Source organism: Peromyscus eremicus, chromosome 19 (genome assembly GCF_949786415.1).
Source record: "Peromyscus eremicus chromosome 19, PerEre_H2_v1, whole genome shotgun sequence".
Classification (NCBI taxonomy): Eukaryota; Metazoa; Chordata; class Mammalia; order Rodentia; family Cricetidae; genus Peromyscus; species Peromyscus eremicus.
The window spans coordinates 35,182,579-35,208,108 of NC_081435.1; the positions used below are offsets into that span (position 1 = coordinate 35,182,579).

Here is a 25,530-nt window from a genome sequence, read left to right on the forward strand (position 1 = left end):
TCTTTTTTTTATACAATAAATGGTGAGAATCTTTACCTATGACTTATTATTTAATTTTTTTTCTCTCTTGTACATTAAAAACAAGCCCCAACAGAAATAACTGTTCAGAGGGAAACAGAATTCGAGGTTGAGATCGATTTGTAGCTCATTTTGGCTTGTGACTTTTTTGGTCAGAGAAATGTCTGTTTTCACAGCCTTCTGTGATCACTGTAGGCCATCTCTGGCAGCCCAGACTCTCTGAGGCCGAATGTGGCCTCTGACTGTTCTTGGAACAGGCTGATTTCCCTTTTGCTCCTTAGTGATGAGGTGAGAAAGATATGCAAAAGAACTGATTTTATTAGATTAATTTTCCCTCATGAATTATATTTATGTTTTAGTTTTTGTCTGTTTAATTTTTTTCCTTTGCTTTGGTTACCACTTACAGGTATTTTCAGAATATTCTTTTATATTGGTCTACAAAAATCTTCTTTTTTTCCAATTACTTATCTCTTCTTTGTTTTTTCCTTCTGCTTTTGGATTTTCCTGAGAATGTGTTGAATATTATTCCTAATTCTTTTTTTCTTTGTTTGCTTTCTGAAGACAGGGTTTCTCTGTGTAACAACCCTGGCTGTACTGAAACTGTTTGTAGACCAGGCTGGCCTGGAACTCACCGAGATCTGCCTGCCTCTGCCTCCTGAGTGAGATTAACAGCATGCACCACCACAGCCCAGCCTAAATTTTAATAATAATTTGGAATCCTACTTTGTTCCATGACATCAATTCTGGAGGATAGTCCTGCTGTTTGGATTTTCCCTTTGCTTTCTGACATTGATAACCCTTGGTTATGCATCTTTCAGAACATCCACTCTCCCTTCCTTTACTGCCTATGAAGTGAGGTGCAGTACTCCAAAGGGGATATTCCTCCATCCTGAGGGTACCACCGGCTTCCTGGTCCCGTGCAGATTATACAGATTTATATGTAGATTATTGCATGCATTTGGAATATGGCTCTTTGTCTTTCAGAAAAAAAAATCCAGTCTGTAGTTCACTGAAATTAATCTTTTTTTCCTTTTTTTTTTTTTTTTGATTTTTCGAGACAGGGTTTTTTTGTGTAGTCGTGGCTGTCCTGAAACTCACTCTGTAGACCAGGCTAGCCTCAAACTCACAGAGATTGCCTGCCTCTGCCTCCCGAGTGCAGGGATTAAAGGCGTGTGCCACCATGCCCAGCTTGAAATTAATCTTATATTTCTACATTGGGGTACAATATTTTTAAATCATCTTTTGTTGTGTCTAGAAATTGAGCACAAGACAGAAACTTCTTTGTTTTACGTATTTCCTTCTCTTGATCACCTAATACTTTAATTCTATCTCACAGCTCCTGTCCCTAGGTTAGCTGAGGCAGTTTAGCTGGTCTGAGACTCCCTGAAACTATTAAGCAAAATCTTATGTATCTGTAAACACACACATTTTTCCTAGGGCACAGGCCAATAATACTTGTTTTCAAAGAAAGCCACGAGCCACGTGTTTAATGATTTTATATAAAAACAGGCTAGCCAGGGTTACATAGTAGGACTCTATCTAAAAAATTAAAAAGGTAGAAAAATAAACGATTAAATAGCTTTGAACAAAACAGCAGTATGATATTGATTTCAGAATTTTAAATCTGATCTTGAATTTTAGATTTTTTTTTAAGTTTTAAGCTCAGAAGTATCTTTGATCCAAGGAGAGGGGTAAGGGGCTGAAGCCTCTGGTTTTCACGCAGCTTTCCTGTTACCTGGTGTCATTTTCAGTCAAATCTAGATTAGAGAGGAAAGAGAAGAATTCATGTACATTCAGAACAGACATGAGAACAACTGGGTATGAGTTACTTTGCCTTTATTTCCTGTGACTTCTCAGAGAGATCTCTCTGAGGGAGCAATTAAAATTTCAATAAGAAAAAGGAGAGAAAATATTCTCTTTCTTCCCTGTAAAGGGAACAGAGGTTAAATATGTATGTGGGCAAAAAATCAAAACAATGTCAGTGTACAAGTGGGCAGCAATGGGCTTTAATAGCTGCACTCAGGGTTGTGTAAACACACAAGTCCAGGGTCAAGTAGCCTGTGGCCTTTGAGAAAGAGAGCATTTCACAGACTCTTAGCAGTGGCCTCCAGATAGTCTCAAAATGGTGACAGCTGTGAACTGATGGAATACAGTTGTGCCGAGGGCGAAACCAACATAGCAGATCTCTAGACTCATGAAGATCATGTCTGGATTTCATAAATAACACTGAAGGGTGGACGGCCAGAGTGCTGTGATTCCTCTGCTTGGCTTTCATTTGCGTCTGAAGAATTTGTTTAGGTCATTGGAGAAATCCTTGCAGTACTTATGATATAATCAGGTAGCAATTGTTTGATAGCTCTGTTTCCCTTCCCGAGCTAGTGATTCTAGGATGTTATTGTGCACAGGAGCTGTTAAGTGCATCCTCTTAAACCTTCTCGGACAACATTTGGAAATCTGAGGAACCTCTGAAGAGAGGTGCTGCGGAGAACAACAATCCCAACCTCTTTTCTGCTCTGGAGGTGCTGAAATTAATCGTCATGGCAACACTTACCTCCCATAGGTTGCCCAGCACCCTACAGAGGTTCTAGAGTCTTCAGGGAACCTAGTACTGAGCAAAGCTTGAGCTAGGCACAAGAAAGGTTTGTACTCCCCAAATATTTTTCTTCTCTTTGAGTCCCTCCCTGTCCTCTGGCTTTGGTAATGACTAATTTGTCTCCCATTCCTAAAACCTAGTCATTTAAAAAATGTTATGTAAGTGGAAATACATGATGACTAATGTTTTGGAGTTGGCCTGTCTTCATTCAGTGTAATTTCATGGAGTCATCCAAGTGGCTGTGTATATGCATAGAACTCCCTGGTATAAATATCCCATGGTTTATTTAACTACCCACACATCCAGTTTTCTGGCTCTTTGGAAGAAAGAATGCTGTGCATACTCATCTTTGTGTGTGTGTGTGTGTGTGTGTGTGTGTGTGTGTGTGTGTAAGCACAAGTTGCCATTCTTTCAAAATAAATGCCCAAGAGTACAATCGCTGGGTCATAAGGTTTAATTTGTAGGAAATTATCAAAATATCTTTCAGTGTGGTTGGGCCATTTCATATTCCTGCCAGCAGCTGGCCCAATGTCAACATCCTTTTAGTATTTTCATTGGTCTTTATTCTAGCCATTCTGATGAACGTGTAATGACATGTAACTGTGGTTTTAATTTGTATTATGGCTAATGATATCTAAGGTCTTTTCATGTGCTAGTTTTCATTTGGAGATCCTTCCTCACCAGTGAAATGCTATTTGTGTCTTTTTTCCATGTCCTAATTGGGTTGTTCTTTTACTGTTTACTTTATATACTCTACATGCTTGTAGTCCTTGGTTGAATTTACATGAATATCTCAGCACTCACCTATACATGGAATCATACAGTATTTGTCTATTTATGATTGGCTTGTATTGCTTAGTGTAATGTCCCAAGATTCAGACATGTTGTAGAACATACCAGAATTTCCTTCCTTTTTAATACTTAATGATATTGCATTGCGGGCATGTTTCATATTTTGCTTCCTCATTTGTAGATTGGTGACTGGGATAGTCAGTCCATTGTCTATTATGAATAATGATGCTATGCTTGTGAGTGTAGAACATCTCTTTGTGAGCCTCTTTGAATCTTTCAAGTATGTCCAGAAATAGAATCTGCAGACCACACAGTGCTGTGGTTTCTGTAACTGTCCTCCCAACGTCCATGTGGTAAAGGCTTGTTTCTGAGGGGGCCTCTATTGAGAGGGTGTCTTATGTTGTTGGGTTTTTCCCCTCTTTTTAGGGGGGCCTGCCACCTAGCTCCCAAATAAATCACACATGGAGGCTTATTCTTACTTATGAAAGCACAGCCTTAGCTTGTCTTAGTTTCTAGCCAGCTTTCCTTATTTTAAATTAACTCGTCTACCTTTTGTCTCTGGGCTTTTCCTGTTCTCTTACTTCCATAAATCTCACTCTTATTCCATGGTTTGCTATGTAGCTGGGTGACTGGCCCCGGAGTCCTCCTCCTTCTCTGGCTACTACTTCCTTTCACTCCTCCATCTTTTTTCTTCCCCCCTCTCCCAGATTTCTTCCTCTATATATTCTCTCTGCCTGCCAGCCCCACCTATCCTTTCTCCTGCCTCACTATTGGCTATTCAGCTCTTAATTAGACCATCAGGTGTTTTAGGCATCACAGTAACACAGCTTCACAGAGTTAAACAAATGCAACATAAACAAAAGTAACACACCTTAAAATAATACATTTCCCCCTTTTTGTCTAAATAAAAATGAAAGGGTTTTAACTTAAATATAGTAAGACTATATACAATAGCAATTATCAAGTAAGGATTACATTCATAATATTCTGTCCATTTGTAGTTAGCATATTCAGAGAAAACAATGCATTATCTATCTTATCTTACTTAAAGTTTTACATCTAACTCATTTTCTCTCATGACAAAGAAAAACTGCAACTATAACTATTTAGTCTTCAACTCCATCAAAGACCCAGAAGAATGTAATATTATCTAACAACAGAGACATTTGGCTGCTTGGACAGTTACCCAGAGTTCCTCTGCAACCTTGGGGCATCCATTTTCAGCCTACAGGCCTAGAGTATCTGGCAGGCTTTTCTATGAAGCAGAAATTTTGGACTGTCCTGCTTTGTTTTGGCACAGTTCATCAGTCACTTTTCTGTGTGTCCTGTAGAATATCTGGCAGACTCTTTTGTGAGGCAAGAATTTTGTAGGACTGTCCTTCCTTGTTTTGGCAAAGTTCAACAGTTCTTTCTCCCATGTGTCCTGCATGTCCAGTCTGCACACCACATTATCAGCAGCTAAAGGCAAGAACACTTTCTTTGCCCAGTGGCTAACCTTGCCACAATGAAGGCAAATTCCATAAGGAGTTTCTTCAATGTCCATCATCTTCTCTGAAGTAAATTGGTGCTGCCAGGAGCAGATGTGTCTCATTGTCATGAAAAACTTTAAATTAACAAAACATTTTAACTGCCATATTCTATAGATCTTTGAAGTATTTGAAGACCATCTAGCTAAAATATATCTGTTTAACCTAGAAAACATACCTAGTATATCTACAATTTTGATTGTTATAAACGACTAACCACTAACCTATATTTCCTGGTTATCCTATATAATTTATAATAATACCTTTCAAAAACTAGAACTTCACCCTACATTTCCAAATGAACTACATAGTCACAATACTTCAAACAAAAACAGAAACATACATACAATATGTTGTAACAAAAATAACCTTAAATTTTTATCAATATACAAAAATCCTTTAAACAAGAGGAGAAACATATACACAGTGTAACAACAATAACTTTAAATTTGTGTCAATATTCTATATTCCCCTAAATGATAACAAACATCCATCACCCACCAAATAACCAATAGCCACCCACAACCCCCAATTCTTGGGAATGTGGGCATAGTTTTCTTCATACTTCTTCCTGCTGTCTGTGGATGAAGTTATCTTTAGGGTCCCAGAAAGAAAATTTTGAGATAATGACCAAGTCCTGGGAAGACCAGCAGTAACCTTTGCTGATAGATATCTCCTGTCAAGTTTCAGGAGGTCTCGCCTGATCAAACCTGATTCAGTTTAACCCTGAAGGAATCCACAACCTCTCATCTCCTGTGGGAACAAAACTCCGAAGCATTTTTGACTTCCATTTGACAAATGTATTTTTTGACTTTTTAAAAGTTAAGGCTTTCCTAAAGCATATAGGTTGATTTATTTCAACAGTCCCTCTTTCAATTCCAGGTCTCTTTGTAGCTATCCTTTGCTTTTCAACAATCAAAAAATTCAAAATCAACACAATAACATACAGGATCTGTGTGCTTCCCATCTTTTTTTCTTTTATATATTACTTTCCTTCTCTCTTTAAAGACTTAATTTGACTATACCCTTTTCCTTTTCTTAAGCCTATGCACATTGTTAAACACACTGTAACCTATTTAGAGGTTTTTTTTTTTTAAACATCTGGATCTCTTTTTCTGCATATCCCTAGTCTTTTTTGACCCCATGAGCAAACTTTAGACTGCTAAGTTACACCTGGATTCTCCCCGTGCCTTTCTTAGCTGGCTCCGCCCACTTCTCAGGTCATGAAAGCCGCCCTAAAACCCATGTCCCAGTCGAGGCAGGTGACCAAAACCTGCCTTAAACCTTCCTAGCTATGGAAGCCTGCACCTGAGCTACCACAGGCGGCTTTTACTTAGCTTGCAGTTTTTACTTAGCTTGCCATTTTTATTTAGCGCTGCCGTGCTGGATGAACAGCAGTGCCTCTTAAAGGAACCGTGTCCTTTTTCTTTGTTATTGTTGTTTAAGCTTTCTCAGGCACTATGGAAATTCAAGCGCCACGTTGGGCGCCAAATTGCTATTGTTGTTTTTACTCTTTTTGAGGGGCCCGCCACCCAGCTCCCAAATAAATTCACACATGGAGGCTCATTCTTACTTATGAATGCCCGGCCTTAGCTTGGCTTAGTTTCTAACCAGCTCTCCTTAACTTAACATATCCTGTCTACCTTTTGCCTCTGGACTTTTCCTGTTCTCTTACTTCTGTATTTTACTCTTACTCCGTGGCTTGCTGTGTTTGTGTAGCTGGGTGGCTGGCCCCTAGAGTCCTCCTCCTTCTCTGGCTGCTAGCTCCTTTTCTCCTCCATCTCTTTTTCCTCTCCTCCCAGCTCTCTCCTTCTATTTATTCTCTCTGCCTGCCAGCCCCGCCTATCCTTTCTCTCTGCTTCACTATTGACCATTCAGTTCTTTATTAGACCATCAGGTGTTTTAGACAGGCACAGGAACACAGTAACTTCACAGGGTTAAACAAATGCAACATAAACAAAAGTAACACACCTTAAAATAATATTCTACAACAGTATTAGGTACTTTTCTGTTGCTATGATACAACATCATGACCAAGGCAACTTAAAGAAGAAAGTTTATTTGGGCTTGTGGTTCTAGATGACTGGAGTCCCGGATGTCAAGGAAGCACGGCACGCAGGCAGGCGTGGCGGCAGGAGGCTGCGAGTTCACACCTTGAACCACAGGCACAAAGCAGAGAGGGCAAGCTAGAAATGGTCAGCGGCTTTTAATCTTAAAGCCTGACCCCAGTGACATGCTTCCTACAGGAAGACTACACCACCTAAACTTCCCCAAATAGCACTACTGTGTTCAAACCCCCAAGGCTGGGGGAGGGACGCATTTCTCATTCAAACCACCATATAGGCGATGGGTCCTTTAGGGGACAGACTTGGTGGGAGTTCTTTAGGTCGCTGGGACTCTTGCCTCTTTCTCTTCACTTTTGTTTCCTGGCTCTGAGGTGAACAGTTTGCTCCCCAAACATGGAACACACCCCACAGAGGTCCAAAGCAACGTGGACACCTGATCTTGGATCGGAACTTACGTAATTGTGAGTTAATAACATGTTTCTCTTATAAGTTAATTCTTTCAGTTGTTTTGACAGCAAAAAGCAGCTTGCTAATACATAGGGTAATTCTGTGTGAAGTTTGTAGGAACCGCCGTACTCTTCCACACTGTGATAACAGCCCTGTCGTTTTATGTTCTGTACCATTTTACATTTGTAAGTATTCCCCTCCTTACCAACTCATGTCACTCTCTGAGTCTGCTGTTCCTTTTGATGGCACACTCTAATGGGTATGGTGTGGTATAGCTTAGCATTTTTTTTTTCTTTTGGTTTTTCGAGACAGGGTTTCTCTGTGTAGCTTTGCGCCTTTCCTGGAACTCACTTGGTAGCCCAGGCTGGCCTCCAACTCACAGAGATCCGCTTGGCTCTGCCTCCCGAGTGCTGGGATTAAAGGCGTGCGCCACCACCGCCCGGCTAGCTTAGCATTTTAAGTGACATATTCCAAATGCCTTTTTGAGTCAGTGAGCACATCTTCCTATTTTTGTTGGTCATTTGTACACCTTTTGATAACTATCTATTCAAGTCCTTTGCCCAATTTTATTGGATTCTTTCTTTTTCTGATGTTGAGTTTTAAGAGTTCGCTACATATTTTGAATATGAACTCCTATCAGGTATATGCTTTGTGAATATCTACTACTTTGTGTCTTTCCTCTTTTACCCTGCCTGTATTATTTTTGATGTACAAAATGTTAAAATTTATAAATTTTATATAAAGTATAATTACATAAATTATAAGAATTATAATATATAACTATATAAAGTGTAATTTTCCCATTTTTTTCTTTTAATTCTTGTGCCCTTTCTATCACATCTAAGAAACCATTGCAAAATCCAGTCCAGTGTTTTCTTCTAAGAGTTTTCAAGTTTTTAAATTAGGTCTTTCTTTGATCCATTTTAAGTTCATTACTTTTGCACATTGTGTTTGGTTAGGGCCTGATTTTACTGTTTTGCCTGGGGACATCCATTTTCTCTGCCCCATTTGCTGTAAGGACCATTTTTCCATGCTGAATGATCTTGGTATGGTTGTCGAAAGTCACTTAGCCACTTAGTCACTTAGTCACACATGGATGGTTTTCCTGAGTTGTCAACTGAACTCTGTGTGTGTGCGTGCATACATGTGCATGTGTGTATGTGTGTGTGTGTTGAGACAGGATCTCACTATGTAGCCCAGACTGGTTTTAAACTTGGAATCTTCCTGCCTCAGCTACCCAAGTACCGGGTTATGCAGATGTATCACCACATCAGGCTTCATTCCTTTGGAGACTGTTATGGACGAAACTGCTTTGTAAATTCCATCACAGATTGCTCACTGTTAGCAGGTAGAAATGTAACTGAGTTTTGTGGATTTTCTTTGTATTCTAGGATTTTAAAGAGTTCATGATTATCTTGGGTTATTGGGGGGTGGGGGTCACATCAATTGTGCAAAAAGCTGCTTGCTGCTTCTTTCCGATTTAGAGCCTTTTATTTCTTTTTCTTGCCTAATTAGTCTGCCTAGAACTTTAAGTGCTCTACTAGACAGAAGTGCCAATGGAAGAAGAGACGCCAACCTGACACCACTGGATACATTTGTTGCAGTTTCTCATATGAGCCTTTCATTATGTCACGATAATCCCCTAGTCCTAGAACTTTGGGTGTTTTTTTTTTTTTATCTCATTAGAGAATATTTGCCATTTTTGTCTCCATTGAAATGATCATACAGTTGTTCTTTATTCTCTTGATATCTGACAAATTTTATATGATTATAACATTTGTTCTATTACTGTTTTTTAAGAATTTCAAACATGAGTACAATATTTACATAATTTTGACCCACATTCTCCCTCCCAACGCCTCCCCTGTTCCCCCTCCCTCTCAAAAACTTCATGATCTATTAATTATTCTTGTTATATATGTATATATGTACATACGAGACCGTTTAGTGTTGCTTATGTGTATTTACATTCCAGACACAAATTCCACCAAGTCACTGTGAATAATCCTTATGATAGGCTGTGGCATTTGACTTGCTAGCATCTTGTTGATTTTTTTTCCTCTTGGATTTAGTTTGTATTCTAGTTGGGAAAAAGAAGAGAAGAGACTGATGGATTCTGCCTTTATCTGCCTAAGAATCTGTATTTTTCAGAGAAACAAGACCATTAGGACACACACACACACACACACACACACACACACACACACAGAGAGAGAGAGAGAGAGAGAGAGAGAGAGAGAGAGAGAGAGAGAGAGAGAGAGAGAGAAGAGGACTTAATCTGGAGATTGGCTCACCTGATTATGGGGCTATAAGCTAGAGATCCAGGAAGGCCCTTAGTGTAGGATAGTTCAGTATGAGTCAAAGGCCTGAGAACCAGAGATCTGAGATTTCCTCCCTAAAACTAAAGGCCCAAGAATCAGGATCATCAGTGCTTGTGGCCAGGCAAAGATGGCTGTCCTCTCTTAAGCAGAGAGACATCAGGCCCCTGACTGACTGCTTTCCATCTGCAGTCAGGAGGGAACTTCTTTACTCTGTTTACCATTTTACATGTTAAGGCCTTGCAGGAGCACTCTCGGGCACGTCTCGGATGTTTCACCGTCTGTAAGGGCATCCTCAGTCACTCTGACACATAAAATTAACCCTTCCATCTGTATTACATGCTAAACTCTCATCCTCATCTTTTGGAGTCCTGAGTGACAGCATGTTAAAGATGAGTGCACTGAGTAAGATTTTGGTCTCAATTTATAATTTTACTGAGGATGAAATAAGAATTTTGAAATATAAAGAGTTACACCATTTGTAGCACCAAAATAAATCAGTCTCTTGACCCCCCTATCCATGTAATTGTAGATGAATTGCTAAATGGTCTTATTAAATAAAAAACACAGAGCCAGATATAGGGGTGAAAACCTGAGAGAGATCAGGGAAATAGGGAAAGCCACAGCTAACCTTACCTCACCAACCCCGCAGCTTCCAAATATCTACCCACACCTATATGCCTTGCTGTTCTGCCATCTGATTTGCTCTCTCTGTCCAGCTACATCACTTCGTCTTCCTACCCAGCTCTGTCACTTCCTGTCTGTCTATACAGACCTCCAGACCTCTGTGGTTAACTAGTGTTGGAATTTAAGGCATGTGCTACCCTGCCTGGCTCCATTCTCAGTGTGGCCTTGAACTCACATAGATCCAGACAGATCCTAAGTGATAGGATTAAAGACATGTGCTAACGTTGCCTGACTTTTGTGTTTACTTATAATGGCTTGGTTTTTCCTCTGATCTCCAGGCAAGCTTTATTTATTAGAGCACAAATAAAATATCACCACATGTAATGAAATACTGTTCCTTGTGTAGTTTAAGGCCTCCTGGCAACTTCTACCAAGGAAGTAGGACATGGTGAGATAAGGGAAACTTTATTTTTTATTAAATTTTTTCATTTATTTTACATACCAACCACAGTTTCCCCTCCCTCCTCCTCCTGTTCTTTCCATCTCCTGTCTACCGCCCCCCCCCCCCCCCCCCCGTCCTCTCCTCCTCTGTTCAGAAAGAGGCAGGCATCCCATGGGAGTCAACAAAGCGTGCATATCAAGTTGAGGCAGGATCAAGCTCCTCCTCCTGCATCAAGGCTGAGTGAGGCACCCCAGTATGGGAAATAAGTTCCCAAAAGCCAGCTCATGCACTAGGAACAAATCCTGGTCCCACTGCTAGGGGCCCCACAAACAGACCAAGCTACACAACTGTCACCCACATGCAGAGGGCCGAAGTTGGTCCCATGCAGGCTCCTTAGCTGTCAGTCCAGAGTCCATGAGCTCTCACTAGTTCAGGTCAGCTGGTTCTGTGGGTTCCCCCATCATGATCTTGACATTCCCCACCACCACCTTTGCTCATACAATCCCTCCTCCCTCTCTTCAACTGGATTCCTGGAGCTGGGCCCAGTGCTTGGCTGTGGATCTCTGGTTTTTTGGTTTTTTTTTTTTTTTTTTCTGGTTTTTGGAGACAGGGTTTCTCTGTGTAGCTTTGCGCCTTTCCTGGAACTCACTTGGTAGCCCAGGCTGGCCTCAAACTCACAGAGATCCACCTGCCTCTGCCTCCCGAGTGCTGGGATTAAAGGCATGCGCCACCACCACCCAGCTGGCTGTGGATCTCTGTATCTGCTTCCATAAGTTACTAGATGAAGTCTCTCTGATGACAATTAGGGTAGTCACCAATTGGATTACAGAACTCCAGTTCAGGCACCCTCTCCACTATTTATTGCTAGGAATCTCAGCTGGGGTCATCCTTGTGGATTCCTGGGAGTTACCCTGGTACCAGGTTTCTCCCTAAGCCCAAAAATGGTCCCCCCATCAAGATAATCTCTTTCATTATCTTGCCCACAACCCAACAAACCCAATCCCTCATGTTCCCACCCACCCACTCCCATACCCAGTTTACCCAGGAGATCACATCTATTTCCCCTTCCCAGGGAGATCCATGTGTCCCTCTTTGGGTCCTCTTTGTTGGCTAGCTTCTCTGGGGCTGTGGATTGTAGGCTGGTTATCAAGATAAGGAAAACTTATAATAAAAAGAAACACCACTGTGGTGGTTTAAATGAGAATGGTCCCCATAACTCATATGTTTGAATGCTTGCTCCCCATTTAGTGGAACTGTTTGGGAAGGATTAGTAGGTACGGCTTTGTTGGAGGAGGTGTCTCTGGTGGTGGGCTTTGAGGTTTCAAAAGCCCCACACCATTCCAGTTGGCTCAATACATAAGCTCTCAGCCATTGTTCCAATGCCATGCTTGCTTGCCTGAGGCAATGCTCCCTGCCATGATGATCATGGTCTCAACCTCTGAAACTATAAGCAAGCCCCCAATTAACCCTTCCTCCTCTAAGTTGTCATGGGATTTCATCATAGCAATAGAAAAGTAGGTAAGACAAGCACCTACAGGAAGGGGAACTCTAGAACTCTAAAGTTCCTGCCACACAAGACTCACTGAGTATTTAGGTGTGGAAGAACTTGTAGAATAGGGGATAAACTCATCTCGTCCCAGCTCAGCCTTTTCCACCTAACACTTCACCATTTGACAATTGGAACTTCTGTGGGGGTCACATGACCCTGACTGAGATATTTGTCTCAGAGACATACTCGGAACAATCCACAGATGTCATTTTCATAAATAATTCGAAAGACAGGATGAGGCAAGAGTTGTTAGTGTCCTGTGAAAGCAGAGCAGAGCCTTGCATTTCATATTATTTGGCTACTCACAGGTTTCAAAGTACTAGACTCCATGTTTGAATGTGCTGATAAAGTAAAGAAGGCGTTGTGTCAAGGCAGCTTGCTGTTTCCTCCAGCTGAGTGAATCTTGCTACACTAACCTCTCTGGGAAGATTTCAGCCATATTGCATCTATTTTTAACTAAAGGCAAAGTGCTGCAGAACTCAAACCAGATGTTGAGCTACTCACAAACCATCTGTGTTACCAACATGTAGTGTGCGAGAGCTTGCCACGCTGGACTCACGATGTTTGCTTCTATTCTCACTGTCCTCTGGCTACTATGGCCTTGGCTGTATCAGACTGTGCTTTGTCTTGAATAATTCCTGCTTGAAACCTCAAAAAGTCAAGTTAATCAGCAGCTGATAGAGAAACAGTGTTCTTGAGGCAACAATAGGATTCTCCCAAGGGAAGCCGTTGACTGGAGAGTTTATTTGTTCAGAGTGGCTGGGGATATGAGTGGGTAGACGTTAAGTATGTCTTTAAAATGGAAGAGAGGGAAAAAGACTCATTAAAGTACCTGTTACCTGTGTGTGCAATGTCCCAGTTTGGTGTGACGTAAGCTGTAAATCTTGTGAATGTGTATCATGATGTATATACGTTAAAATAAACTACAAAGTGTCAAAAAAGTAACTACTACCAATTATTTTGATTAAGTTTCCAGTTAATTTGGAGAGTCTGCATATAGAATCAATACCACTGATATATATATATATATATATATATATATATATATATATATATATGTTGTTTTGTTTTTTGAGACAGGGTTTTTCTGTGTAGTTTTAGAGCCTGTCCTGGAACTCACTCTGTAGACCAGGCTGGCCTCGAACTCACAGAGATCGAGGCCTGGCTCTGCCTTCCGAGTGCTGGGGTTAAAGGTGTGCACCACCACTGCTTGGCTGCAATGGTTTATTCTTATCTTCTAGGTCTTTTCAATTTTATATTCTTCTGTTAGATACTTTAAAACTCAGGGCATATGACTGTGCATTTTACACAAGTATTCTTGTTGGTAGCTTTTAACACAAATTAAGTACTTGGCATTGGAGAGAGGTCCAGCGGCTGAGAGTGCTTGCTGCTCCTTCCAAGGGCCCAGGTTTGCTGCCCAGAACCCACATGCCAGCTTGCAGCTGTCTGTGATTCCAGTTTCAGGGGTCTAATGCCCTCTTTTTGCTTCCTTTGGCACTAGGAACACATATGGTACACACACACACACACACACACACACACACACACACACACTCACTCACTCATTAAAAGACAAAAAACTAAGCAAAAAAGAGAAACAGAATACTTGTAAAATATGAGGAAATCAAGATGTGGGATTGTCTCAGAACAAAAGAGAAAACCATAATAATTATTCTAAGAATTGATTGCAAAAAGAATTTTTTTTACTATTATTTTCTAGGAAGTAGTTCAACAGGATCCATGAAGTCTCCAATTTGTACTTTAAACAGCTCCCAGAATTTGCCAATGATGAGTGTGCTCTAAAGGCCTGGCTCAGAGCTCCCCTCTTTCGTCATTGGTGTCTTCCCCTTCTGTGGCACATAGCTGATTTTGTTCTGTGGACTTTGAAACTTTTCATCTACCAGAACACAAGTTTTGCGAGGTCTCGTGTGTCTAGGTCATCAGTATGGTCTCAGACCAAGAGCCAGTGCTTAGAAGAGAATTATGTTCCCAGTCACTGGTCTGTGTCATCAAATGACTAACCCAGGTGTTCCTGGGTTTGCCTCATAGGCAGTGCTCATAGACAGCCTGGACAATACTCAAAACTGCAATGGAGGGGTCCCTGCTGCTCCTGGGAGCCCAGTGGAATGAGAGAGTCTGATGGCCAATTACCCCATAACATAGGTATGCCCCATATAATAAACTCAAAGCTTTAAGAGAGGGACAACAAAAGAACCAGGATTCCTTCCAATGATGAAGCAATTCTATCTCTAGACCACCTTTTAACTCCACACAGTTATCTGAATTCCTCCTGGAAGATCCCTCTTGCCCTACTTTGCAGAATTTGGGCTTACAGAATCCACAGCCTCATGAGCCAATGAACACCCACCCTGCTCTCTTACACATGCCCCTCTGGGATTTGCTTCTCTGGAGAAGCTTGACTACACAGGAAGGAGACCGGACGGCCTGGCACTGGGGCTTCCCTGGGTTCACTGTGTCCTGTGTGTTGCCACCTAGAGCAGAACCCGATTCCGTAGATTCTGTTGAAAGGAGAAGGAATGACCTCCAAAGCCCTTCTGCTCAATTTCATCTTATTCCAAAGCAAGGTGGTTGGAAAGAGTTACGACAAACATAGGCCCGAACAGCAAAGGTCACAAATCTCCTGACCTCATCGGTGAGGACATTTCAGCTGGCAGTGCCGTACCAACCAGCAAATGTTGCCCAAAAGACAAACACACAGTCTCTTGCTTCATGGTAGATAATGGTTTAACCTCTGTAATGGCTGTTCTTGGTTGTCAACTTAATTACATCTGGAATGAACCTAAAGCCCAAGCAACCTGCTGGGGAAACTTTCGAGGAACTTTTCTTGATTGGATCATTGGAGGTGAGAAGACCCACCTCTCTAAAGGACGAGGAAGAAGGGAGCTCTTGCCCTTTGCCTGCTTGCCCTCGCTCTCCCTGACAAGTCCATTTCTTCATTGGCATTAGAGCCTACTTCTCTCAGACTCTGGCATATACTGAAGGCCAGCCGAGACATCCAGCTGTGGACTGAACAACTACTGGATTCTTGGACTTTCTGTTGGGAGACAGCCATTGTTAAAATAGTCAGATCACAGGCTGTAAGCCATTCTGATAAAGTGTGTGTGTATGTGTGTATGTGTGTGTGTGTGTGTGTGTGTGTGTGTATGTGTGTATGTGTGTGTGTGTGTGTGTTTCAACCAGTTCTGTTTCTCTAGAGAACCCTGACTAATACAACCACAAAGGAAGAAAAACTCTATCACTGAAAAAGAGCATCTAAAAACAAATGTCTAGAAATTATTTTGTTACTGAAAATTCCTTGGAAGTTACCTATAGGTAGTTTTGGGTAAGACGTTGGATCAAAAGCTGTCACTGTATGACCCAATGAAATGTTAAGGGTAAGAAAAGGCAGATTCTAAAGTATAGAGAGAAAGACAGTAGAAACTTTGGACATCCACAAAGGGAATGCTGGGACATCTGAAAAGGACAATGAAACCGAAGGGCAGAGCAGCAGAACAGGAGAAAGTCAGCTAGATGATTCCAGCCCCACGCATGTCCATTCTCTCCTTCTACCACGTGGGTTTGCAATCTCGAACCACCGTGAGGCAAGCCCACCAAATGTGGAAGATCCTCTCCCAAAACTGGAAGAGATACCTCAATGATCACAAACCCTGGGTTTCAGAATTCAAACACATTGAGATGGGCAAAACATCAGCCTAAGATCTGGGAAATTCACTAGGAAAAATGATCAGGGACTTCAAAGAGGATAAACACAACTAAGTGAATGAAGTAAAGAAATCAGTCCATGACCCAGACAAAGAATGCAGCAACCCAGAGACAAGTCAACAAAAATGGATGAGAAAACCAGTAATATTGATGAAGAAGCTGGAGAAATGGAAGAAAATTCAGCAAGGAAACTAAACTAAATGCTGGGAATGACCAGAATGGATCAATCAGTTAAAAAAAAACAACTGTGGAAAGCATCACTAGTAGATCAGACCAATTAGAAGAAAGACTATCAGAGATGGAGGTGAGGCTGAGGAAATACTACGTTCAACCATCAAAATGTTAACCCCCAAGGTAGTTACCCATGAAACTGCAAACTCACTCACTTGAAAGTTATAAATAGAATGTTTAGAATATAGTGAACATCAGTTTGAATGACAATGACCTGTATAGGCTCATATCTTTGAATGTTTGGTCACTAGCAGGTGGAACTATTTAGGAAGGATTAGGAGGTATGGCCCTGTTGGAGCTGGTGTGTCTCTGGGGGGTAGGCTTTGAGCTTTCAAAAACCCACACCACGCCAAGTTTCTCTCTCTCTCTCTCTCTCTCTCTCTCTCTCTCTCTCTCTCTCTCTCTGCCTCTTGCTTGTGAATTAGGATGTAAGCCTTCAGCTACTGCTCCAGTGCCTGGTCCTCACTATGATGGTCACAGACTAACCCTCTGAAACTGTAAAAGGCCCCCAATTAAACGCTTTCTTTTATAAGCATCCTTGGTCATGGTGTCTCTTCTCAGCAATAGAACAGTTACCAAGACAGTCAGTCACTTGAATTTCATGATCTAGAAACACTCTTTCTGTGTATGTCTAAGCACTTACTGCTGAGTGAATATTCTGGGCCCACTCCCTCAGTTTATAGACAGAGGAATTTACCCAAGTTGTGGAGAAGCTGAGAACATGGAAGCTGCTCAGCCCATGGTGCATGATTCTTTAATAGCTCCAACTTGTGCTGAAGGCCTGGAAGATTCCTGAAGGCCAAAGAAGCTTGGGTCTGATGGCGGCAGATCATGGCAACACCCACCGGCAAGGGTGTAAGTTAGCCAGGCAGCATTGCCTTTACCATGGACTTCTTTTTGCCCCAGTTGACCACTGGAAGGAGCTATCCACTCTGAGGGAGGGTGCGCCACCTTGAAGTTAATCCTTTATAGAAATGACTTCACAGATACTTAGAAGTCTATCTCTTGGTTGACTCCAAAAGCCATCAAGCTGACGTCAAGCTTAGCCCCATTGGATGGAGATGTAGCTCAGTTGATGCTGTGCTTGACTCACACACACGAGACCCTGAGTTTGATCCTCAGCACCAGTTGGACAAGGGGGTGTATCTACAGATGTGGGGGTGTATCTACAGATGTGGGTCTGTAATTCTAGCGAAACGGGAGGTGAGACACCCAAGTGTTCAAGGAGTTCAAGAGTTGTCTACCTCTTGAGACTGTCTCCAAAAAAAGAAAAAAGAAGGGTTAACTATCACAAGCGATGATTAGATGACCAAAGGTGGGGTCCTCATAAATGGGATTTGCACCTTTATTATTCAGTTTCATGTACTGTAACAAAACACCTGAGAGAATTAACTTATAAAGAGAAGAGGTTTATCTGGGGCCACAGTTCAAGAGATTCAAGAATGGGATCGAGTCACTCCACTACTTGAGGGCTCTGATGAGGGTAGCATAATCCCTCTAGGGAAGCATGGGCTTGGGGGGGGGCATGAAGCTGAGGTGAAAGATAGAGAGGGTGTTTCATGACTCCTTCAGTATATTTGAAGAAATTGTGAGGAGAAAGGTAGAAATCTAGAGATTAAAAGGCATCCAGGTAAGATCTCAGTCCAAAATGAAGCAAAAGTAATCTTTATATTAAATTGTCAAATTCAGCTGGGTATGTCATTTAATACTATAGTGCTTATTTAGCATGCACAAAGTTATGGGCTAGATCCTGGATCCTCAGCCCCCTCCTTCCTCCCCCCACAAAGAGCAACTAACTTGTCTGATGTGGTGTATTAGGCTTCTCTAGAGAAAGCATCAACAGGATAAATAGATATTAGACGAAGATTTATTAGATTGTTTTATGTGATGTGTTCTTGGTAGTCTATTGATGGCTGTCTTTATACTGGAGAAGCGGAGAACTGGGTAGCTGTTTGGCCCTTGAGGTTGGGTGCCTCAGTGGTTGCAACCTGATGCTGAAGGCCTGGAGGATACCTGGAGAGCAACATGTCTTCCAGGTTGGGAGCCCCAAGAAGTTAGGTTCTAATGTCAATGACAGCAGGGTAGATGAACTTGATGATGGGAGACAAGGGAAACAGGCAAAAAGCAAATCTTTTTTCCCCAACCTCCTTTCATCTGGGCCGCCACTGGGCCACGTCTTCCCCCTTCACATGACCTGATGAGAAAAAAAAATCCCTCAGAGGCACGGCCAACAGCATGCCTTTAAGTTGACAACCAAGACTAGCCATCACATTTTGCCTCATGTTCTAGGGTCTCATTGAAAGTAGAACTTGTGGGCCATTAAAGTGATACTTAGCTAAAGAGATTGCAAAATATTGAAAATGTGGGTCGGCGCCTCTCAAATACTTAATCATAAAATCCAGGAAGAGGGAAATGATGCAAAGATGGGATTGTTAAGCAGAACATGAAGGTTTGTGAGATTCTCCGCCTTCTCCTGTTGCAAACACATTTATGTATGTCCCAGTTAAAGGCTAGTGTGGACCCTCCCTCTCTGAAGATAGTAGGAGATTTCTTCTCAGCCTTTTGACTATGATCAAGTGAAGACAATGGGAAGATGACCCTGAATTTAGTTTATCATGTTTAGGGCTACTGGTGTCTTTGCCGATCAGAATCAGCGTGCAGAAACCCCCCTGAGATGACTGATCTCAGTTGTCAACTTGACTGGATCTGGAATTAACTAAAACCAAACCTACTGGGTCCTTCTGTGAGGGACTTTCTTGTTAAGATTATTTGAAGCAGGAAGACCTGGGCCACACCTTCTGGTAGCAGCCCACAGAAGAGGACATGGAAGATGGAAGCTTTGCTTTTTACATGCAAGCCGCCACTCTTACCGGCAAGTTCATTTATAACCTGTTGCAGCCAAGTTCTTCAGGACTCCGATATAGATCAAAGACCAGCTGGACTCCCCCAGGACTGTACTACCAAACTGGCACTACTGAACCACCTAGGCTTGTGGAGTCAAAAAACTACTGAATTCTTGGCTTTTCCATTGTAAGGCAGCCATTATTGAGCTACGTAGACCATATCCTGTAAGCCAGTCTAATAAATCCCCTTTTAATATTGTCTTAGTTAGGGTTACTATCTCTGTGATGAAACATCATGACCAAAAACGATCTGGGGAGGGAAGGGTATATTTGGCTAATGCTTACATATTATAGTTCATCATTGAAGGCAGTCAGGGCAGGAACTCAAAGGGATCCTGGAGGCAGGAGCTGATGCAGAGGCCATGGAGGGGTGCTGCTCACTGACTTGCTCCCCATGGCTTGCTCAACCTGTTTTCTTATAGACCCCAGAACCAGCCCAGGGATGTCCCCACCCACAATGGGCTGACTCCTCCCACATCAATCACTAATTAAAAAAAATACCCTACAAGCTAGTGTACAGTTCATTCTAATGAAGCATTTTTGTGGTAATTTGAAGGTAATTGGTCACCATAATCTCATAGAGAGAGGCACTATTAGGAGGTGTGGCTTTGTTGGAATAGATATGGCCTTGCTAGAGGAAGTGTGTCACTGTGAGCTTTGAGGTTTCCTCTGCTCAGGGTACCACTGAGTGTCTCAGTCAACTTCCTGTTGCCTGCAAGGTGTAGGACTCTGAGCTGCTCCTCCAGAACCATATCTGCCTGCATGCTGCCATGCTCCTCGACATGATGGTAATGGACTGAACCTCTGAAACTGTAAGTAGGCCACTCCAGTGAAATATTTTCCTTATAAAAGTAGCCACGGTCATGGTGTTTCTTCACAGCAATAGAAACTCTAAGACAATTTACTTAATTGAGGTTCCTTCTCAGATGACTTTACCTGTGTCAAGTTGACATAGAATTAGCCAATATACATACACACTATATATATTATACATTATATATTTATTATGTATATATAAATAAATACATATATAGTGTGTGTTTTCATTCATTTTTTTCATTAATTTAATCAGTTCTGTTCCTTCAGAAAAGAGTAGATATCATTCCCTGCCTTGAGGTTCATATGTGTCTTCACCAAGGGGGAGGCCACTTGGAGATGTGGGGCACTGGGGAGAACTTCAGGTGCAGTACTTGTACCCTATAGAGTGGAAATATCTCAGCAGGGAGCTGCTGCAGAGCCATTCTGAAAAGCTGTGAAATTGATGCTGGTACTCCTGTGGGCCTGGAGGCCAGAGCATCAAGCTGAAGAGTATCACTGTCAAGCTTTAAGGCCCAGTGTTTTACCCTATGAAGTTTTGGACTCACTTTATCTTTTCTGCCTCTCTTTCCTCTTTGTCCCTTTTGGAGCAGATGTGTGCATCCTACAGTGCTCTGCCACTGTGTTTCATTTGGCTTTGTTTTGAGACAGGAGCTGTCTGTCTTCCCCAGGTTGGCTTTGAACTCCTGAGTGAAAGTGATCCTCCACGTCAGCCTGTCTCAGTTAGAGTTCCTATTGCTGTGAAGAGACACCATGACCACGGCAACTCTTATAAAGGAAAACATTTAATGGGGTGGCTTACAGTTTGAGAGGTCTAGTCTACTATCTTCATGGTGGGAAACACGGCAGCATGCAGGCAGACATGGTCCTGGAAAAAGAGCTGAGGGTTCTACATCTTGATCTGTAGGCAACAGGACATGCCCACCACTGTGTTACTGCATGTAATAGTCAAGGTGGGTCATGCCTACCACTGTCTTACTATAATAGTCAAGGTGGGTCATGCCCACCACTGTCTTACTGTATGTAATAGTCAAGGTGGGTCATGCCCACCACTGTCTTACTGCATGTAATAGTCAAGATGGGTCATGCCCACCACTGTCTTACTGTAATAGTCAAGGTGGGTCATGCCCACCACTGTCTTACTGTATGTAATAGTCAAGGTGGGTCATGCCCACCATTGTCTTATTGTGTGTAACTTGCTTGGTTTCACTTAGTCACACATTAAGAGGTATCTTGTTTCACATGAAATCTTCCCTTGAGCCTCACCCAGTCTTACTTAGGTGATACTTACATGAAACTTGGGACTCGAGTTCTTAGAGTTGACTCAGGAATGAATTGAGGTTACTGGGATAGAATTATTATATTTTGCATAAGGGGAGGGCATGGACTTCTAGGAACTAAATGCATATATTTTCTTGAAAATTTATATGTTGTATGGACTAAGGCAGTCCCCCCTTTTTTTTTCTGATAAAACTCCCATTAAAAAAGTCTCAAAACCGAGTGAATCTAGTGCCGTTTTGTTAGCTCTCCATTATTGTGACTAAATACCCGAGAAAATCAATGCAAAGGAAGAGAGGCGTATCTTGCCTCACAGTTTCAGAGGCTTCTGTCCATGGCGTGAATTTATTTTGCTGATTCTGGGCCTATAATAAAGCAGAGTACGTGAGGTTCAAGGCTGGTCACCTTACAACAGCCAGAAAGCAGATGGAGGGACGGGCAGAGACAAGGCACGCCCTTCCAGGATGCACCTCCAGACACCAGCTTCCCTCAAACAGCCCCTCCTCCTAAAGTTTCTACCATCTCCCCCCAGTGTCGCCATCAGTTGGTATCTCAGCCTTCAGCACATGGGCACTGGGGACATTTCAGATCCATGTCGTCACAGCTTCTATATCACAGTATATTGAACCAAGGATTTAAAGTGTGACAGCCAAGATGTGTCCTCATGATGACGATACCATCTAAATGACTCTTGGCTATTTCGTGCCAAGACATTTTTAGGACATTTTTCTCATGCTAATATAGTTTGTGATGACTTTATAAACACAGGTGGACTGGGGCTGTGTACTCACAGTGCTCTTTAAGTAGGGATTTGTAGATTTCTAGGTCAAACATGGCCAATGACCATTCCCTACCATCCACAGTTTAAGTGATGCTCACAGCCTGCTGACAGAGAATAGCTTCTAGCATTGTAACTTTTCATCTGTTAGCAAGTGTGTAGGTAACCAAAGACTTCAGATAACTAAAGTTTAAATTGATTGAGGATTAGTGCAAGCTCTAAGGGCCTTTTAGTCATGTTAAAGTTGGAGTAGAATGGAATAACACTTGAATTCTATCTCCTTTTTTAAACAATAATAAAAACAAAATGTCTCTGGAGAATTTACAGAACATATTTTTTTTTTTTTGTCTTTGAGACAAGGTCTTTCTAAGTAGCCATGGCTGGCCTGGTACTTGTTAAATAACTCAGGCTGGCTTCAAACTTGCTGCAATCCCCCTGCCTCAGCTTCTCAAGTGCTAGCTAGGATTGCAGGTATGTATAATCTATGTGATCCACCATGCCTGTCTCCAAGAGATAGTTTCTTGAGAGGCCTCCAAGCCTTTGTGGTTTGTAGGAGGCATGGAGGTCTTTGTGCTCACAGATAAGCACTAGGAGAACCTGGAATGTTAGCACATTGTTCCTTCAAGGGAAGGAATGCAGTAGTGTTTTCCAGAAGGCTGGAGCAGATGTACTTCCTAACCTTGGGGACCTTTGTTCCATTGTGTAGCTAGAGACTTTTACAGCACCGGACCCTCTCCAGATCCTTATCACAAATTCATTTTTCAATCCATCTGTAAAACCTATCTTTATGGACTTTACAGAGAGTTTCAATATAGTCGTGTCTAATAAGTATTTAGCTTACTTTGTTCTTCAAGGAGATGTATGTAAGCTTTGTTGTGTACATGGGATTGAGTTAATTAGTTTTCATCAAATTGTGCTGTGCTTAAGTATGTCTAAAATTAAACCACTTGGAGTCAGACTCCTGAAGTTTGAACCAACATCGGCTACTGAGTTGCGTTGAGCTGAACTGCCTACTTGCCACCTGCCATTCATCACTCTGTGGGCTGTGAAAGGGGCAACTCCCCACAACGGTTTTGTCTTGATTTCTTCATTCTGTCTTCAGAGAAATACTTTATTTATGAAAAACTAAAACTTTGTAAATCATTACTACTGAACTTAAATAATAGTTCTTGTTATTTATTTATAGTGAAGGCTTGAGTTGCTCTTGTGTCTCTAGACAAAAATGTCTTATATTTAAATATCAATGTTATTAAACTTAGTTTTGTCAATCGTTTTTGATACTTCTCAACTCTAGGCTTCAGCTATTGTGAAATGAAATCATTAAGGTGTTGCTTTGGGGGAGGGGTCACATAAAGCTTCTGCAACAAGCTAAAGATTTGTTACAGACTTGATAAAATGAATGATGCCCAAACAATATGTCAAAACAAAGTATATATATGCATATGCACATAGTTTAATTAACCACAAAATTGACTCCTGAGTTATCCTATCATCCATTTTGCAGCTTGGGGTGGTGGGGGTGGGGGAGCCATCTCAAACCAAAAAGTGATACATTTACTTTTCAGGTTAGTTACATTTCGATTAAATGTTAACATATTTCTGATCTAATTTTCAGACACTTATTAATCACAGTAATAAGGATTTCCCTTTTTCTTCATGCTGAAGGTTCTGGCTGGTATGAAGGCTGGGACCATTCAGTTTTGTCTGGGCAGATGGTTTCTATTTTGCCCTGACACTTGACTAAGATTCCTGCTACAAACCACAGATCAGAAATTCTGGGGAGATGTCCACACATTCTTCAGCAAGAACTGATGATGCCTATTGCAGTCCACAGGATAACAGGCTCAAACACCTAGATTCACCAAAATGGAGTCGCATTGTTATTTCTGAGGCCTGAAGCCTTTCAGCCTTCACCAAGTCTCAGAGCTTCTACCGGTCTGAGTTCAGAAGTGGCCAACCTCACAGATGAAGTCTTTTACACGTAGGTTAACAGAATGCCTTTATCATCCTCCTTTCTCCCAGGTTTGGGGACCATTGTAGAACATGGGGATGGGAAGACAGAACATCTGCAGTGAAATGGTAGTTGCCGGGCATGGCAGAACTCATTGTAGCTGCGACAACATGCACAAGACCTAAGCAAGAACAAGCCTAACAAAATCCCAGCGTGGAGCAGGGAGGGAGAGGGAGTTTTCCTCAGGGATATGGCCCCTGAAAGGCTACCCATGCTCTAGGAGATGGTCCTATACACATGTACATACAGGAAGCAATAAGTGGATCCAGTCAGTATGGGGGGAGAGAGAGAGAGAGAGAGACAGACAGACAGACAGACAGACAGAGTCAGAGACAGAGACACAGAGAGAGAATGGACATAAGTTGGTAGAGGAAAGTGTTATAGGGCATGGTAGGAACTGGAGGAGAGGAAATGAGTAAATTGGATCAAAACACATTCTATAGGTGCATGAACTTCTTGATAAACAACTCAATAAACAAAAAGATGAGCAGAACAAGAGTTAACTACTGAGGGGTAAGGAACTGATTTGACTGTGGTTCTGTTTCATTTATAATAGGCATATGAACACTGGCTTCTTTTCTTCTTAATAACATCTATTAATAGCCTCAGCAGGCATTTCCTTTAGATTACGCTAAACTAATGGCTGCTGAGATCCTTCCAAAAGTTAATATAATAGTCACTCAATTGATGACATTTGCTTAGTGCCTCTCTGCATATGGCATTTTGCTAGCTGGTATGTAATTATACTGCCAGCAGTGTGGTTTATGCCTCTGATAGTCTTCACCCTCCTACATTAATGATATGTTGCTGTTGATGATATTAACAACCAAACAATTTCATTCCTAAGTTGCTTTGTAAAGTATCAACCACTGTTATCAGATGTGACTTTAGTGGAGACTCCAAATGTTATCCAGAATCCTGTATGTTAAAGGCTTGGTGGTCAGACAAGGGTACTCTTGGAAAGGAGTGCAACCTTTAGGCAGTGGGTGGGGCCTAATAGGAAGTTAGGATGCTGGAGGATGTCCTCCAAAGGGGTGTTGGTGTCCTGGCTCCTTTGTGTTTCTCTCTAATTCCCACTGCCATGTAGTGAGCAGCTTGGCTGCACCACATTCTCCTCATTGTGAGGTTCTACCTCCCACAGACCCAGAGAAAACAGACTGATGACTGGACTGAAACTTCTGGAACAACAAGTCAGAGTAGATCTCCCTCCTCCTAAGCTGTTGGACTCAAGAGTTTCATCACAGTCGTCACAGTGGGAAAAGCTAAGAAGAGAGTGTACGCACTGTGTAAAGACATGACTATTTCATCATTTCCCCATGTACCCTGTCCAGTTTTATCGTGCTGTACTTAGCAAAGCTATACCAATATGTGCCATCTTGACCTGGCTGCAATACACAGTTGTTTAATCGACA

The 25,530-nt window shown here is 41.9% G+C and overlaps 1 long non-coding RNA gene across 1 annotated transcript; it reads left to right on the forward strand.

Annotated features, from left to right (window-relative positions):
* Positions 1 to 2,609: 2,609 nt before the first annotated feature.
* LOC131896045 (uncharacterized) lies at positions 2,610 to 25,530 on the forward strand. Its single transcript, XR_009375349.1, has 3 exons — positions 2,610 to 2,657; positions 23,935 to 24,088; positions 25,260 to 25,530. It is a non-coding gene; the product is annotated as an uncharacterized LOC131896045 (long non-coding RNA).